General features: G+C 43.8%; 1 protein-coding gene across 1 annotated transcript in view; it reads left to right on the forward strand.

Moving 5' to 3' along the window:
• The window catches only part of LOC149468331 (uncharacterized), a 654932-nt gene that overhangs the window by 2869 nt on the left and 633754 nt on the right, over nt 1-18309 (forward strand). The window contains exons 2-3 of the mRNA XM_089670290.1: nt 2607-2855; nt 13697-13818. The gene's annotated coding sequence lies outside the window, so the exon portion shown is untranslated. The remainder of the gene's footprint in view (nt 1-2606; nt 2856-13696; nt 13819-18309) is intronic.

The following is an 18309-nucleotide window of genomic DNA, read 5'->3' on the forward strand; positions in this document are numbered from 1 at the left end:
CTGTCAAATGTCCCCTGAAAATCAATCCACAGCAGATCACTTTTCTGGGGGGCAACAATGACAGCCACACATCTGAATGAGCCTTGCAGCTCTCTTCCATCCTCAGAGACCCCCTAGATCACTTTAGTTCTATGCACCCCCTCCCCTCCTTCATTCCACTAACATGGACACCAATCAGTCCTCCTCTGACTGACACCAGCAATACAGCACCATTTTTCCTGTTAGTGACACCACTAACACAGGGACTTTTTTCTTCAAGTAATGCCACTGACGCAGAGATGCAGGAATAGTTTGTCCTTTAAGTGACATCATCATTTGGGCATTTTTTCCTTTATTATGACACCAATGATGCAGGGAAATTTTTCCCTTCCAGTGACACCACAGGTGCAGGGATATTTTTTCCTTCCAGTGACATCACAGAGGCTGGCTAATTTTTTCCTTCCAGTGACACTGCAGACGCAGGGACATTTTTCCCTTCTAGTGACACCACCGATGCAGGGACATTTTTCCCTTCTAGTGACACCACCGATGCAGGGACATTTTTTCCTTCTAGTGACACCACCGACACAGAGACATTTTTCCCTTCTAGTGACACCACAGACGCAGGGACATTTTTCCCTTCTAGTGACACCACCGACGCAGGGACATTTTTCCCTTCTAGTGACACCACCGACGCAGGGACATTTTTCCCTTCCAGTGACACCGCAGACGCAAGGACATTTTTCCCTTCTAGTGACACCACCGACACAGACATTTTTCCCTTCCAGTGACACCGTCAACGCAGGGACATTTTTCCCTTCCCTTCTCTTCCCCCCCCCCCCTCGCCAGCTAGGGCTTTTCTATTCTTCTTCCCTGGCATGCAGGCGGGTCCCTGTTGTCCTCATGTACAATGCAGTGTACTCAATATACGTCATTCTGGCAGCTATGCAGCCCCCCTCACATACACCTGGCAGAGCTCACCATGTAAGGATGGCTCTTTTCTCTTTGATCCCCCAGTGGGCTGATGGGAAAAGTCCACACGGATTCCTTGATCCACACATGCGAGGTGCTGTAAATGGAGGAATACTCCCCACTTTGAAACTGTATTATTCTGACAGCAGGACTCCTCTGAATACACCGATCAGCGGCTGTAGCTGATTGGCTGATCAACAAAACCTTTCCAGTGGTCCCAGAAAATGGCTGGATTTAATAATCCACTCCTGTCCAGCAGGCATGGCCAAAGATGGTTTGCAAATTTGTCCGGCCCCTGCTGAACCCACTGACTTTTGATCTGTCTATGGGCTGCCTAAATTTATGAAGCACTCTGCAGCAGGGCTGGGACAAGGGTTGGGCAGCAGGGGCAGCTGCCCTGAGCGCAGCAAAGCAAGGGGGGCAGAGAATGAACATAGGGCTGTACACCCATTCTACAACATGCATTAGTGGGGGAGGGGGGCACAGTTCGGCATTCTTGTCCATGGTGCTGGATGGACCTGTCCTGGTACTGCTCTGCAGCATTAATTAGTGTACTGAGGGGGGTCAGATCATACTCACACATCTTACCAACCTCTAGGATTCACATCTTTGCGTTTTTGTGTGGTACATTTTCCATGGAAATGAAAATCAAAATGCATCTCAATGCATGTGTTCACACTTAAGCGTTTTCCGCAGCTTTTTACAGAAACACAGTACAGTCCATTTATCATGATTTCCTATGGGACAAGTTCACGTCTCTGCGTTTTCACCTGGTGCACTTTTTTGGAAAGGGTCAGGGACATTTTTAAACACAAAAAGTTCCATTTTTGGTTCTATAGACTTCAATGGAAATGCTGCAGAAAAGCATCTAGTACAAGTTTTTGCAGCGTTTTTTAAGCTTTTTTTAATGCATTTTGATCTGCCTAGCAACAAGAAAAAAAAAAAGCAAAGCACATAAAAAATGCACCACAAAAAGCACTGCAGAAACTGATCAAACACAAACTGCATAAGTGTGAACCTGGCCTTACAGTATTACTAAACCCAGGACCCTGCATTCACTATATCTGGTCTCCCCGAACCCTGCATTCACTATATCTGGTCTCCCCGGACCCTGCATTGACTATATCTGGTCTCCCCGGACCCTGCATTCACTATATCCGGTCTCCCCAGACCCTGCATTCACTATATCCGGTCTCCCAGGAGCCTGCATTCACTATATCCGGTCTCCCAGGACCCTGCATTCACTATATCTGGTCTCCCAGGACCCTGCATTTACTATATCCGGTCTCCCCGGACCCTGCATTCACTATATCTGGTCTCCCCGGACCCTGCATTCACTATATCCGGTCTCCCAGGAGCCTGCATTCACTATATCTGGTCTCCCCGGACCCTGCATTCACTATATCTGGTCTCCCCGGACCCTGCATTCACTATATCTGGTCTCCCAGGACCCTGCATTCACTATATCTGGTCTCCCCGGACCTGGCATTCACTGTATCTGGTCTCCCACAGTACACACAACATGGAAATGCAATTATTTTAGTAAATAGAAACTGCTAAATACCTTTTCTCATCAGAAGTTAGAGCAGTCTTGTGACTTCTATCAGTGTTCAGTAGAGCACTAGTTAAAGCTTGTAGTTTTCTTTCTGCTCTAGGAGGATGCAGAACCCCTGACCTCTGTCTGGACAGTGCTGATTGGCCCTGTGCTGATCACATGAACTCTCCCAAGAAAAAAAAAAACTTTCCAGCAACACACTCCACACTGAGCATGTGCAAAATGCCTACGGTTCAGTCTGCGTTATCAGGAGATAAGAGGTGGTTGTTTAAACAAGGGGAGGATCAGTGAAGACAGGATCAAACAGCCTATTTACACAATGAAGAGGATTAACCCCTGAGGTTCCACAGTGAGTATAACAAGCATGCTTTATTGCATATACAGAATGATGTTTCTGTTGTGGGTTTACTAACACTTTATGGCTACTTTCACACTGATCCGTAGCAAAAATGCACTAAAAATGCATATGCTTTTATGCTGCGTTTGCTGTGCATTTTACACATGACATGTGACTCAAACACTGCATCAAAAATGCAATGCAAGTACATTTGTGATGCGTTTTTGACATGTTTTTCATGCATTTCAATGGGGAGGTACATTTTTGGTACATACCTGCACAAAAATGCAGCAAGCAGCATTTTACTAAACGCAGCAGACTGCAACGGATCTGTGTGAAGCGTTCCATAGAATTATATGGTCACACATTTTTCTTCTGCTTTTTATAACACAAAAGCTATGATGTATGTTGACATTCAAAGTGCATTGCAACACGCATTGAAAACACATTGACATGCATTTTGATGTATTTCAATATTTCATTTGAAAAAGCATTGGGTGGGGACCCATAGATGTAAATCGGTCTGAATGTTTATGGGCGACCAAAGACTGGCCTGTCACCAACAACCGAATGACCTCATTAGGGACAGGAAAGCCGTTCCAGTGGATCAGAGTGGATGGAGGGAATGCTGCCACCTGACCCCAATGGTAGAACAGGGCAGGTTGCTCAGGTTAAGCTCACCATAGATGACTCAACTTGGACACCTGAACAGATTCCCCCATCCACACAAGTGAGGTGGAGAGGGGAATCCTCCCCACTGCGCCACTGTATTCTGACAGCAGGATTCCTCCACTGTCAGAACTCATTGATCAGCGCTGCAACCAATTGGTGCAGGGACTATTCTTGAAAATGCTAGTGTGCATGGAGCCAGAAGCTGTTATCAGCATTTTTTCTGATCCTAGAAGCTAGTGTTCTCCGATGTGTCCATGCACAGTGCTTTAGGCTAGTAGCATTTTTTGTAGAGTTTTTGGAGCATTTTTTTTTGTAGAAAAAACACTAAATGCCCCTAAACGCTATTAAAACGCTCCTAACAGTTTTTTCAAGCTTTTTTTTCCTCTACATGTACTGTAAAAACGCTGATAAAATGCTAATGCTCTCAAACTCTTTTGAACGCTACTAAAACGCTATTACAAGCATTTTTTACCAGTGTTTTTTGAGCGTAAAAATAAAACCAAAACGCTAATGTGCATGGAGCTCTAAAGTGATTCTAAAGGCTTACAGTGGATGTAAAGACTCAACGTTTTTTTACATTTGTGCATTCTATGCATTCTAAAACCTTCTGTGTGCCCCCAGCCCCCCCCCAATACTTACCTGAGCCCCATCAAGATCCAGCGATGTGCACGACAGCCTCAGCTGTCCTGGGTCTCTGCCTCCTCATTGGCTGAGAGAGCAAGCTGCTGTCAATCACAGCCAGACAGCTAATGAGGAGAAAGAGGGGCGGGGCAAGCTGTGGCTCCATGTGTGAATGGACACATGGAGCAGTGGCTTGGGAACACACCTCCTTTTGTGTTCCCATAGCAAGCTGCTTGCTATGGGGACACCTAATAAAAAGGAGGGGCCAGGTGCGCCAGCAGGGGACCCGAGAAGAGGAGGATCTGGGCTGCTCTGTGCAAAACCACTAGACAGAGCGGGTAAGTATGACATGTTTGTTATTTTACAAAAAAGAAAAATTAACCTTTAGTATTGCTTGCAATTAAAAAAAATAAAATAACAAACATGTCTATATTTACCTGCTCTGTCTAGTGGTTTTGCACAGAGCAGCCCAGATCCTCCTCTTCTCAGGTCCCCCCGCTGGTGCTCCTGGCCCCTCCCTTCTGTCAAATGCCCCCACAGCAAGCAGCTTGCTATAGGAGCACCCGAGCATGCACACTGTCCAGCCACTGTGCCGTATGTCCATTCACACACAGAGCCGCGGCTCAGCCATACCCCCTCTCTCTTCTCATTGGCTCACTGGCTGTGATTGACAGCAGTGGGAGCCAATGGATGGCCAAGACTCCAGTACACATTGCTGGATAGAGAGGGGACTTAGGTGAGTATTGGGGGGGCTGCTACACAGAGAGGGGTTTTTACCTTTCTGCATAGAATGTATGAAGGTAAAAACCTTGAGCCTTTACAACCACTTTAAGCAATGTATGAAGCAGGGATTTTTTTCAGCGGGAATGCAGTTCCGCCACCGCCAGCATTGAATGTATGTAATGGCAAGGGGTGTGCTGGAGAGTCTATTGATGCTGGCTGCTGGGGGATCTATTTTTGCATGGCAGTCTATTGTTGCTGGGGAGGTCTACTGTTGCTGGTGGGGGATAATTTGTTTCTGGAGTTATTTGTTGCTGAGAGGGATCTACTGTTGAGGAAGGAGTCTATTGTTGTTGACTGCTGGGAGATCTGTTGTTGCTGCTATGGGTCTATTGTTGCTGGGCTGGTATTTTGTTGCGGGAGTCCATTGATGATGTGGGGGGTCTATTGTTCCTAGCTGTGGGGGATGTATTTTACTGCTTTTCTTGTTTTCATTAACAATTCCATACAAATTATTTAGCATCACAAACGGATCATTGGTTCTGTATTCTCTAAAAGGGGTCCTGGGAAGGGTGGAACCAAGGGACGGTGCCCGGAGGTGGGTAGGGGGTGAAGTCAAGAAGGGACTCAGAAAGGGGGAATTCCAGCACCGATTCTGTGAGAAGAAAAAATCCAAGGTATGAAGTATAGATAACCACAAACGTAACCCTGCGGATTTCATACTGCACACATTTTTTTGCCTAAAGAGGGACACTTTCAGCACACAGTATATAGGCACTAGATACCCCCTCCCTCCAAATACATGCAAAAAATAGTTAAACCCACACAAAATTACTCATTAATTTAGGGGTTGTATGAGAAGTTTAGAATGGTCTAACATTTTTGGTAGGTACATGAGGGTATATTTGTAAGAAAATGACTGGGCTATTTCTCTGATAAAACTGTTATGCACATTCGTTCTGTGTGAATACAGGAAAAATTGAATGTTATGAGACTTTCTCTCTCCAGGTCGAATGTTATTCATTCATAATGAGCAGCGTGAATCAGGGAAATACTGCATTAAGGCCACTAGATGGTGCTGATGATTAAATGAATATTTATTTATTATAGTTACTTATATAGTGCCGTCAATTTATGCAGCACTTTACTGATATATTGTACATTCACATCAGTACCTAACCCTCAAGGGGCGTACAATCTAAGGTCCCTAACTTACATTCATACATACACATACTAGGGCCAATTTAGACAGGGTCCAATTCACCTCCCAGCATGTCTTAGGAGTGTGTGAGGAACTGGAGTACCTGGAGGAAACCCACGCAAGCACAGGGAGAACATGCAAACTGCCGGCAGGTGGTACTGTGGATGGGATTTGAACCAACAACCCTAGTACTGCCAGGCTCAAGTGCTAACCATTTAGTCACTTACTGTGGTGCCCATAAATTCTTATTTAATATGACCGTCATCCCCATTTAGTGGCCATAATGCAGTATTTCCCTGTTTACCTATTCAAAGGACCGGCCGATCTAAAACCGTGGTGTGACGCATGTAACAAGGCCACACCCAGCTGCACCCTGCACAGCGATTGTCCAGCTAATGGGCTACAATCGGTGCCTGCAGCCTGAATGCGCTTGTTACTGGGTCAGGTTAATTACGCAACTAACCCTCTACTGCCACCACCACTTTTGTTGGAGACTGGGAAACTCCCATTATCAAATTTACACTATAATGATTGAAATATTGATCTATATAACACGGTCCGCAGGCCTGTTCTACAGAGATTATAACAAACAGTAGCGTCTTTTCAAAGGCAGGAATTCGTGAATTGCAAGTAAGCGTTTAAAAACAGTTTAACACTTTCAGAAAGAAAGATTTATTACTAAAAGAGTCAAACAGGTGCAATAAAATATTTACAGAGAGATGTAACTAAGATATATATTTATATATAGATAAAGATACAGCAAAGAGATAATAGGAAGGAAGCTACAGGGTTAAGTTACTTGCCAATACGCCTTGGTTTGTAAGCAGATCCACGTTGCAAAGGGTCATTGATCTCCTCTGTAACGATGTTAAGATCAGGAGATGTGTTTAGCTTAAACCTCTAGGCTTGTCAGCCTGTCTTTTTAAAATCCCCTTGCAAGAGGGGTGGGGGTGGCTCTGCATACTGGCCAATAACCTGTTTTGGGAGGGATCCTCAGATGGGCTCTTCATTAAAACTAACAGCTTCATAATCCATGATATGAAACATAGGTGACAGCTGACCTGAGGAATGTTCAATTAACTTCTGTCACCTGGCTGGTAGGTTTTATGAGGTTCCGACTTCTTTCAAGTCCGGGAAAAGATGCCTTATCTTGATTAGGAGGGGTGAGCTTTCCCAGACCTTGAGACTGAGCGTCTGCTGCTCATGGGGGCTTTGTAGCGCTGGGCCCCCCTGCGGCTCCAGCCTGCCAGCAACTTTTAACACACATCTGTCCCGGTGCCTCTCAGGAAGGGAGGGGGTAGAGAAGGAAGGATTGAGGAATACTTCCAATAGAAAAGGGGAACTCCGCGTCCAACTCCAACTCCAGTTTGCTACAGAGGGCTATACATGTCCAGATCGGTGCCACTATGGAAATAAATCCCTGTTATTCACAATAAAGATACTTCAATATAGGCGGTTTTGAAAAGCACACAGCTTAGTAGGGATAAGGATTGGAGGCTGATTAACCAATACAGCCAAGAAAGGACTGGCCCAGCTTAGTCACAGATACATGGAGAATAATGGCATCCGAAGCCAGTTCAATAGTTGTCAGTGTCATTAATGTTCAGTTTGTATGAAAAGCTCACAGCTTAATGGTGATGAGGATTGGAGGCTGATTAGCCAATACAGCCAAATAAGACCGGCCCAGCTTAGTCACAGATGCATAGGGAGTAATGGCATCCAGAGCCAGGGTAATAGTTGTGAATGTCATTAGAGTAGAAGTAAAGCTTTAACCACTTCAAGTCCGGACACTTTCACCCCCTTCCTGCCCAGGCCAATTTTCAGCTTTCAACACTGTCACACTTTGAATGACAATTGCGCGGCTCACCTATCAGGTGGAAGAATTAGGGCCGATTGCTTCCACATAGTGCCAGCCTCTCTGCGCACCTTCAATCCCCCCCCTTCCCGTGTGAGGTCTCCCAGGCTCCGCTTGCCCATCTGTGGGCCCGGCTCGCCGTTGGCTAGAGGGGAGGGAGAAGAGCGGACGAGTCCGCTCCCCTCCCCTTCTTGCGCTGACCCGGGACCCTGCTGAGAGATTGTAATGCAATCCCCAGAAAAAATGTAATGTGGTGCGATGTGCACTGCATTACATTCAGTGGGGCAGAGGGGAGACATCCAGGGTCTTGGATGTCTCAAAGAGCACCTGTCACCAAAAATTATCACTTTGTCCCCTATGTGATTGAAAATAAAACCAAAATGAGAGCAATAATTTTAGCACCAGACCTCCTTTGTAACGCTAAATTGATGACCTATAAGGAGCTTTAAAAGTGTTGACTTATAGAAAATATAGGGTACTGAAGTTCGTCGCTATTTCACGAGCGCACACAAAAGGTTTGACAAGTTGGATATTTATTTACTCGCTGCAACATCATCTTTTATATTTTACAAAAAAAAATAGGGTATCTCTCCTCCTTGCTAGTCCCCAGGTGTGGTGCTGAAGACAGGCAGGGAGGGGAGGAGGAGATATACAGCACAATGTTAAAAATATTACACGTTTAAGTCGCCATAAAGCCTCTTTTGATTTTAAAATCCCCAGAGATTCCTAAAATCACCTCAGATTTAAATATGGTTTTGGTTAAGTTGTTTTTTTTTTTTTTTATCTGGACAAGTAGATTGTCACGAGGGACAAGTAGATTGGGGCCCCGATTTAGTCCCTGGACAAGTAGTTTTTTCAAAAATGTCAACACCCCTGGTGAAGTGTCACATAGTCCCACTTCATCCATATCTCTGCACTGCAGTGCTGTGTGGGGACATGCAGTTCCTATTTGTTCCATTGTATGAAAATGCAGCACGTCTGTATATTTCCTCACTGTACATCACACCAGCGATCTGGTGTGACCAGGGCACATGGAAAACAATAGGGATAAACCACGGGGAGGTGTGTATGTATTGACGATATATACTGAAGAAATGTATTTTTCTTGTTTTCTTACATACACTTTTCTGACATATTATTTTGCTAATTTAAACCGTTTCCCAGGCTGTGTTGGGATGTCCCTCTTCTCTCCAGTCTGATGTGTTCCTCTTCTCTGATGGCTGTGTAAACAGCAGTCTTGTAATCAGTAGATGTTACTGCACATACTTCCCTTTAGCTGAATGAAATTCTGTTTTACTTAAATATTTTATGAAGGTCAGTGATGCTCTCGGTGATATTTTTTTTTATCCTGACACTCTAGTTCTTAAGCTTGGTAAATGTAATGATTTTTTTTCTTTATGTATAGAAAACTACTCCAATTGATGGGTCTTGAGCTCAACTTTAAGGTGCAGCTCCTAAAATACAGTGCGTTCAATGCCTAATTTGTTGCGCTAATGGAAAACTTTTACAAACCTGGACAATTCAATCTGAGCATGCAATGAGGAAATAAAGCATAAGAAGAGAGGATACCTTTGTCAAGATTTGCCGATACAGAGTTATAGCAGCTGAAGTTCTATGCTGATCTTCTATTTCAGTGAAAATTCATGTGTGGTAAATCATGTAGGTGTGAATCCAGGCTTAATGAGTAATAAGGGCATTTGGGAAGCCTAAAAAAAAATCGCCATACAATATATGTGCAGCCCAAGGCCCCTTTTACACGGGCACCTTAAATAGACCCCCCACTGAATTGAGCAGAACAGGATGGATGCTACGTTTTTGTTCAGTGTTTAGCTCCATTTAAAAAAACTGAGTTTTCAGGATCCATATTAGATCTGTTATCAGCCATATACCGTATTTTTCGCTCCATAAGACGCACTTTTTTCCCCCCAAAAAGGGGGGTAAAATGTCAGTGCGTCTTATGGAGCGAATATAAAGAAGCCGGTCCGGTATTTCCGCCGCCACCATGTCAGAATACCGGGCCGGCCGCTCAGCTGTTCTCTACGGCAGGAACTCACCTGTTCCTTGGTCCAGCGCTGTAGTCTTCCCGTGCTGGCTTCTTCCCGCCCCGGCATCTGTGACAGCTGGGTGCACACTGCGCATGCACGAGAAGCGTTGCTCTTTGTGAATAGTCCGGCGCCTTCTGAGACACATGACAGGTCCCAGGAGACGACGGGGCCATTCACAAAGTGCAGCGCTTCTCGAGCAGGCGCAGTGGGCACCCGGCACCCATAGTATGGGAAGGAGAGCTCTGTGGAAGTTTCAAAGTCAGGTACCCGCTCCCCCTCCCTCCCTAAAGGTCCGCAGTGTCTGATCATGCCCTGTACAGTCTGCGGTCTCTGGTCATCCCCTGTACTGTCTGCGGTCTCTGGTCATCCCCTGTACTGTCTGCAGTCTCTGGTCATTCCCTGTACTGTCTGCAGTCTCTGGTCATCCCCTGTACTGTCTGCAGTCTCTGGTCATCCCCTGTACTGTCTGCAGTCTCTGGTCATCCCCTGTACTGTCTGCAGTCTCTGGTCATCCCCTGTGCTGTGTCCGCAGTCTCTGGTCATCCCCTGTGCTGTGTCCGCAGTCTCTGGTCATCCCCTGTGCTGTGTCCGCAGTCTCTGGTCATCCCCTGTGCTGTGTCCGCAGTCTCTGGTCATCCCCTGTGCTGTGTCCGCAGTCTCTGGTCATCCCCTGTGCTGTGTCCTCAGTCTCTGGTCATCCCCTGTGCTGTGTCCGCAGTCTCTGGTCATCCCCTGTGCTGTGTCCGCAGTCTCTGGTCATCCCCTGTGCTGTGTCCGCAGTCTCTGGTCATCCCCTGTGCTGTGTCCGCAGTCTCTGGTCATCCCCTGTGCTGTGTCCGCAGTCTCTGGTCATCCCCTGTGCTGTGTCCGCAGTCTCTGGTCATCCCCTGTGCTGTGTCCGCAGTCTCTGGTCATCCCCTGTGCTGTGTCCGCAGTCTCTGGTCATCCCCTGTGCTGTGTCCGCAGTCTCTGGTCATCTCCTGTACTGTGTCCGCAGTCTCTGGTCATCCCCTGTGCTGTGTCCGCAGTCTCTGGTCATCCCCTGTGCTGTGTCCGCAGTCTCTGGTCATCCCCTGTGCTGTGTCCGCAGTCTCTGGTCCATCTCCTGTGCTATGTCTGCAGTCCATTGGTTCAGAATATTTTTATTCTTGTTTTTCTCCTTTAAAACCTAGGTGCGTCTTGTGATCAGGTGCGTCTTATGTAGCGAAAAATACGGTACTTTAGATGTCCTCTGTTCCGTCCTGTTGGAAAAAATGGAAAAAGGCTCAGACTTTTCCATTTTTTCCCCCCAGAAATGGTTGGACTCAGAAGTAAGCGAATGTAAATGGACACACGACCATTTACATTCATGTGCCCAATAGGGTTGCCACCTCATCCCTTTAAAACCGAACACATATTAATATACCCAGGTTCTGAGGCTGAGTTAATACAGATAAGGCACTAGGTGAGTTTAATGACCACCTTAATCAGCCACAGAACCTGTGTAATTAATGTGTTCAGGTTTAAGGGGATGAGGTGCAACCCTAGTGCCCATAGACTTGTATAGAATTTCTGGTTTAGTTCCAGCTGAAAAACTGACAGGGGGGCCTGATTGGCTCACCCGTGTGAAGGGAAACAAAAGGTTTTTTATTTAGTAGTTTATTTTAACTAGCTGCTAATATTCATTTTGTTTTGTTTTTTTCCCTGTGTGAGGAGGCCGAGGAAACCCCTTCAAGTTGTCTTTTGACGGCAGTCTTTATTGTACATATGTGAGGATCCCTATTTTTGTTGGTGTTTTCTAATTGTCTTTGTCAGCTGCTTTTCACTCATCACTCGGAAATCAGAAAATGATGGTGCAGGGAGTTTTGACAAATATGAAATAGACAGTCGTTCATTTGAAGTATTTGTATAGCCAAAAGTTGTTGTTTTTTATATAGTTTTTTAGCCTTCCTTACTCTATCAGGATAATTGGTGTTTTTTTGCTGCTATGCATGGCTTGAGTTTCAGCTGATTCATGCTGCCCCTGTCCACATCTTCCAGCTTGACAAAAATTGATTGTTAAATTGACTTTTGTTAAAGGAGCTCGGTGGAAAACTATCAGCTGAACAATCCCCTTAGTCAATTGGATGTAGCCGCTGATCAGGTATTCTGACAGTTGCTGGAGCTGGCTGTCAGGATACAATAGCTGGCAGTGAAGATTTGTCCATAAATGTTTGATTTTGTCTTGGTGATAGATGTTGAATCTCCCCATTGAAGACACAGACAACAATAAGAAATCAGTAATAGCTAGTTTTGCCATAACATGCACTTTAACCAAGCCATTGTTTACATTTGGTTAGCATGGTAACCAATACATTGTTTACATTTTGTTAACGTAATTTTGAGTAATTGTTAATGATTCATACTCTGAATGGTCTGAGGTCATCAGTGGTGTACCCCAAGGTTCAGTGTTGGGATCCTTACTTTTTAATATATTTATAAGTGATATAGGGTCTGGGATTAAAAATCCCATTTCAGTCTTTGCAGATGACACCAAGATGTGCAGTGGAATAACGTCCTTACAGGATGTCTTCAATTTACAAGCCGACCGCAATGCACTGTTTATTTGGGCAACTATGTGGCAAATGAGGTTTAATGTTGATAAATGTAAGCTGATGCACTTGGGGGTTGAGAATATGCATGCACCATACATACTGGGGGGGGGGGGGGTACAACTGGGGGAATCAATGGGGGAGAAGGATCTGGGGGTTCTGGTAGATCACAAGCTTAATAATGGCTGCAGTTTCTAAAGCGAGCAAAATCCTCTCTTGTAGTAAAATAGGTATAGACTCCAGAGAGAGAGATATCATATTACCCCGATACAAATCATTAGTAAGACCTCATCTGGAATATGCAGTTCAGTTTTGGGCACCAATTCACAAAAAGAACATTGGGGAACTGGAGAAAGTACAGAGAAGGGCAACCAAACTGATACGAGGCATGGAGGAGCTCAGCTATGAGGAAAGATTATAAGAACTGAATTTATTTTCTCTGGAGAAGAGGAGATTAAGTGGGGATATGATCAACATGTATAAATACATCAGTGGTTCATATAGTGAACTCGGTGTAGATTTATTCACCCTGAGGTCATCACAGAGGACAAGGGGGCACTCTTTACGTCTGGAGGAAAAGAAATGTAATCTCCAGACATGGCAAGATTTCTTCACAGTGAGAGCTGTGAAAATGTGGAATAGACTCCCTCAAGAGTTGGTTCTGGCCAGCTCAGTGGATTGCTTTAAAAAAAAAGTCCTGGATTCTTTCTTAGATACACAGAATTTAACTGGATACTAACATTTATAGATAAAGTTTATCCAGGGAATATCTGACTGCTTTTCGGGGGATCAGGAAGGATTTTTTTTCCTGCAGGAGAAAATTGGATCATGCTTTGCTGGGTTTTTTTGCCTTCCTCTGGATCAACTGTGGGTATAGGATTTTAACTTTTTTTTTTTTATTAATGGTTTACTGGATGGACTTTTGTCTTTTTTCAGCCAGACTAACTATGTAACTATGTAAATAAAGTCTTGTAATCAGGTAGGTGATCCCCAATGCAGGGGGGTAACTTTCACTACTTTGACCACCAATGCAGGGGGGAAAGGAACCAATAGGCTGCAGATATAATTTAATTTTTATCCCTCTTCCACACAGAAATGGAGTCTTCTGTTGTACAGATGACATGTTTTACTGAGTTATCCAAGTAATGAATTATTTGATTGCGTTTCAGAAGATGAAGAGCAACGATTTGTGAGTCGCACTTGAGGTACAATCAGTGAAGGAGAAAATGGAAAGAGACAGAACACCAAAGTGAACAAAGCTCTCCCCTATTTGGTCTACATTGTCACTGAGGTGAGTGCCATAGTTTTTTCTTTTTAAGGGTTCGTTAAAGGAGGAGTAAAGCCAAAACTCGTTGGCTCTACTTCTCCTGGGAATCACCGTAGTGCAGTTCATTCAGCACTCATGTGACCCGTTTTCTAAAACCCCCTGTCAGCTGACATCACTCAGCCGGTCCAGGAAAGATCTTGACTTTAACCACTTGCCCTCCTGAGGATTTACCCCCCCCCCTTCCTGACCATGCCATTTTTTGGCATTGCGGTGCTGCATTACTTTAACTGACAGTTGCGCGGTCACACAACGCTGCACCCAAATGGAATTTATGTCTTTTTGTTCCCCACGAATTGAGCTTTATTTCAGTGGTATTTGATCACCTGTGCTTTTTTTATTTTTTGCGCTATAAAAAAAAAATAAGATCGACAATTTTGAGAAAAAAAACAATATTTTTGACTTTTTGCTATTAAACATGTCCAGTAAAAGAATTTTAAAAATCAAATTTTGTCCTAAATTTAGGCCAAAATGTATTCTGCGACATGTCTTTGCTAAAAAAAAATCCCAATACATGTAAATTAATTGGTTTACGTAAAAGTTATAGCGTTTACAAATGGCGGTATATATAGTGGATTTTTTTTGTTTACTATTAATGTCGGCGATCAGTGACTTTTAGCAGGACTGCGGGACTGCAATGGGCATTCAGACACTGGGGAAACTGACTTGGTGTCACTGATATCCCCAGTAAAAACCACTGACACTGTACTAATGGCACTGGACAGGAAGGGGTTAACATGTGGGGCAATCAAAGGATTAGCTGTGTGCTGTTTCACTAGGGGCTGTGTGTTTGTGCTTTGCTGCACAGCCATGCAAAGCAGTGTGCAGGAGCTGACAGGGAGGAGAACTGTTTTTGGAGATGGTCGGCAATCACCGGGCACGACAAGTAATCACGAGTAATCACTGGCTGGAACTTGGTGATTGATGGCCGCAGCCGCGAATGACGGTGCAGGTAGGGAGCGCGCGCCCCCTACCTATAAATGCAAATTCGCATGTGTGTGTATATATTTATATATATATATATATATGTGATTTTGTGCACCCGTGCCGATCTATAGCAGTATTTCTGCTATAGGGCAAATAGGAAGCAGTTAAATACCACCAAAAGAAAGCTGTATTTGTGTAAAAAAAAACTAATAAAAATTTCATATAGGTACAGTGCTGCATGACCGTGCAATTGTTGTTGAAAGTGCGACAGCACTAACAGCTAAAAATTGGCCTGGGCAGGAAGGGGGTGAAAGTGCCCAGTAGGCGAGGGGTTAATCACCACTCAGTTTTTTATTTTTTGCTAAATTTAAAAAAAAAAACATTTTTGAAAAAGGAAACACATTTTTCTTTGTTTCTGTTATAAAATTTTGCAAATAAATAATTGTTCTTCCTAAATTTAGGCCAACATGTATTCTGCTACATTTCTTTGGTGAAAATAACTCAAATCAGTCTTTATTATTTAGTCTGTAGGAAAGTTATAGACCACAAACTATGGTGTATACAGTGCCTTGAAAAAGTATTCATACCCCTTGAAATTGTCCACATTTTGTCATGTTACAACCAAAAACGTAAATATATTTTTATTGGGATTTTATGTGATAGACCAACACAAAGTGGCACATAATTGTGAAGTGGAAGGAAAATGAGAAATGGTTTTCAAAAAGTGGGGCATGCATTTGTATTCAGATACCCCTAAGTAAAATCTAGTGGAACCAACTGCCTTCAGAAATCATCTAATCAGTCCATCTATGTATAATTTAATATCAGTATAAATCCAGCTGTTCTGTGAAGCCCTCAGAGGTTTGTTAGAGAACATTAGTGAACAAACAGCATCATGAAGGCTAAGGAACACATGAGACAGGTCAGGGATAAAATTGTGGAGAGGTTTAATGCAGGGTTATGTTATAAAAAAGCATCCCAAGCTTTGAACATCTCACGGAGCACTGTTCAATCCATCATTCGAAAATGGAAAGAGTGGCACAACTGCAAACCTACTGAGACATGGCCGTCCACCTAAACTGACAGGCAGGGGAAGGAGAGCATTAATCAGAGAAGCAGCCAAGGGGCTCATGGTAACTGTGGAGGAGCTGCAGTGATCCATAGCTCAGGTGTGAGAATCTGTCCACAGGAGAACTATTAGTTGTGCGCTCCACAAATCTGGCCTTTATGAAAGAGTGGCAAGAAGAAAGCCATTGTTGAAAGAAAGCCATAAGAAGTCCAGTTTGCAGTTTGAGAGAAGACATGTGGGGAACACCGCAAACACGTGGAAGAAATTGCTCTGGTCAGAATAGACCAAAATTGAACTTTTTGTATTAAAAGCAAAACGCTATGTGTGGTAGAAAACTAACATTGCAAATCACATAACCCTGAACACACCATCCCCACCGTAAAACATGGTGGTGGCAGCATCATGTTGTGGGGATGCTTTTCTTCAGCAAGAACAGGGAAGCTGGTCAGAGTTGATGGGAAGATGGATGGAGCTAAATACAGGGCAATCTTAACCACCTGCCATCTGGCTGTTATATATAAACGCCTGGACGGTGGCAGCGCATGGGCGGGTGGCCCTCTCCCTGCGTGTGGGAGAGGGCCACCCGCCCATGCGCTGCCACCGTCCAGGCGTTTATATATAACAGCCAGATGGCAGATGGCAAGGTGGGAGTGTCCTCCGGACACAGTGGAACACTGATCGTCGTGTGAGGTCCCATTCATGTGATCACTGATTAGCCAATCAGTGATCACATGCAGAGTAGTAAGCAAGATGTCTTTTCTGACATCATTGCTTACTACGTGTGACATCTGTGAATGATCACAGAGGTCACATGGTACAAGGCTATTCATAACACCCTTGTACCATTTGACAAGCTGTGACCAATCACAGCTCACACAGTATTTCTCAATGGCTGCAAGAATGCAGCCAGAGAGAAGGAGAAATTATTGCTTTTACAGCCTTTATGGGTGTAAAGGCAATCAGTGTAAAAGAAAAAAAAAAATCTTCATCACCCCCACAAGTAGTATATTGTCACCATGGTGACACTGTACTGCTAGGGTGACAGTATGTAAAAAAAAAAAAAAATAATAATATAAAAAAATAAAATCAAAATACATATATATATTTTTTTTATTATAATTTTTGGTTATAAACTAATTCGGGTTATTTGTTTTTACTAAAAAGATAACTGAATAAATGTTGGTCAAGATTTATGTTGAAATATTATGTATTTGCAAAATGTTATAAGAAAAACACTTTTTTTCTAAGTTTTTGGACTTTTTCATTTATATAGCAAAAAAATAAAAATCACAATGGTGAATAAATAGCACCAAAATAAAGCTTTATCTGTCTCAAAAAAAATACTAAAAAATTCATATGGGTACAGTCTTGCATAACTGCACAATTGTCATTCAAAGTGTGATAGCGCTGAAAGCTGAAAATTGGCCTGGAAGGGGGTGAAAGTGTCCGGACTTGAAGTGGTTAAAAGAAACCCTGTTAAAGTCTTCAGAAGACTTGAGACTGGGGTGGAGGTTTACCTTCCAGCAGGACTACGACCCTAAACATACAGCCAGAGCTACAATGGAATGGTTTAGATCAAAGCATATTCATGTGTTAGAATAGCCCAGTCAAAGTCCAGACCTAAATCCAATTGAGAATGTGTGGCAAGACTTGAGAATTGCTGTTCACAGACACTCTCCATCCAATCTGATAGATCTTGAGCTATTTTGCACAGAAGAATGGGCAAAAATTTCACTCTCTAGATGTGCAAAGCTGGTAGAGACATCCCCAAAAAGACTTGCAGCTGTAGTTGCAGTTAAAGAGGTTCTACAAAGTATTGACTCCGGGGGGCTGGATACAAATGCACACCACACTTTTCACATATTTATTTGTAAAAAATGTTGAAAACCATTTCTCATTTTCCTTCCACTTCACAATTATGTGCCACTTTGAAAACTTGAAATGTAGAATTTGTCATACAAGATCCCGAGTGTTTCAGAGTCATAAAGCTCCTTCTTCGGGGTATTTCTGAATAGAGAGTGGGGTAATCTATGGAACTGAAATTGCAATTTTAGAATGTATAGAATATCATTATATATACGATGCATCAAAATCAATATATCTACCGTATTTGCCGGCGTATAAGACGACTGGGCGTATAAGACGACCCCCTACTTTTCCTGCTAAAATGTAGTGTTTGGGCTATACTCGCCGTATAAGACTACCCCTCTTCCAGTGCACACCAGTGGGAGGAATAGTGCCCCATCATCGGTGTCAGTGGGAGGAATAGTGCCCCATCATTGGTATCAGTGGGGGGAATAGTGCCCCATCATTGGTATCAGTGGGGGGAATAGTGTCCCATCATTAGTATCAGTGGGGGGAATGGTGCCCCATCATTGGTGTCAGTAAGAGGAATAGTGTCCCAACATTGGTGTCAGTGGGAGGAATGGTGTCCCATCATTGGTGTCAGTGGGGGGTGGAAT

The sequence above is a fragment of the Staurois parvus genome, unplaced genomic scaffold, assembly GCF_062004578.1.
Source record: "Staurois parvus isolate SC_StPar_1 unplaced genomic scaffold, SC_StPar_1.0 ptg000089l, whole genome shotgun sequence".
NCBI lineage: Eukaryota > Metazoa > Chordata > Amphibia > Anura > Ranidae > Staurois > Staurois parvus.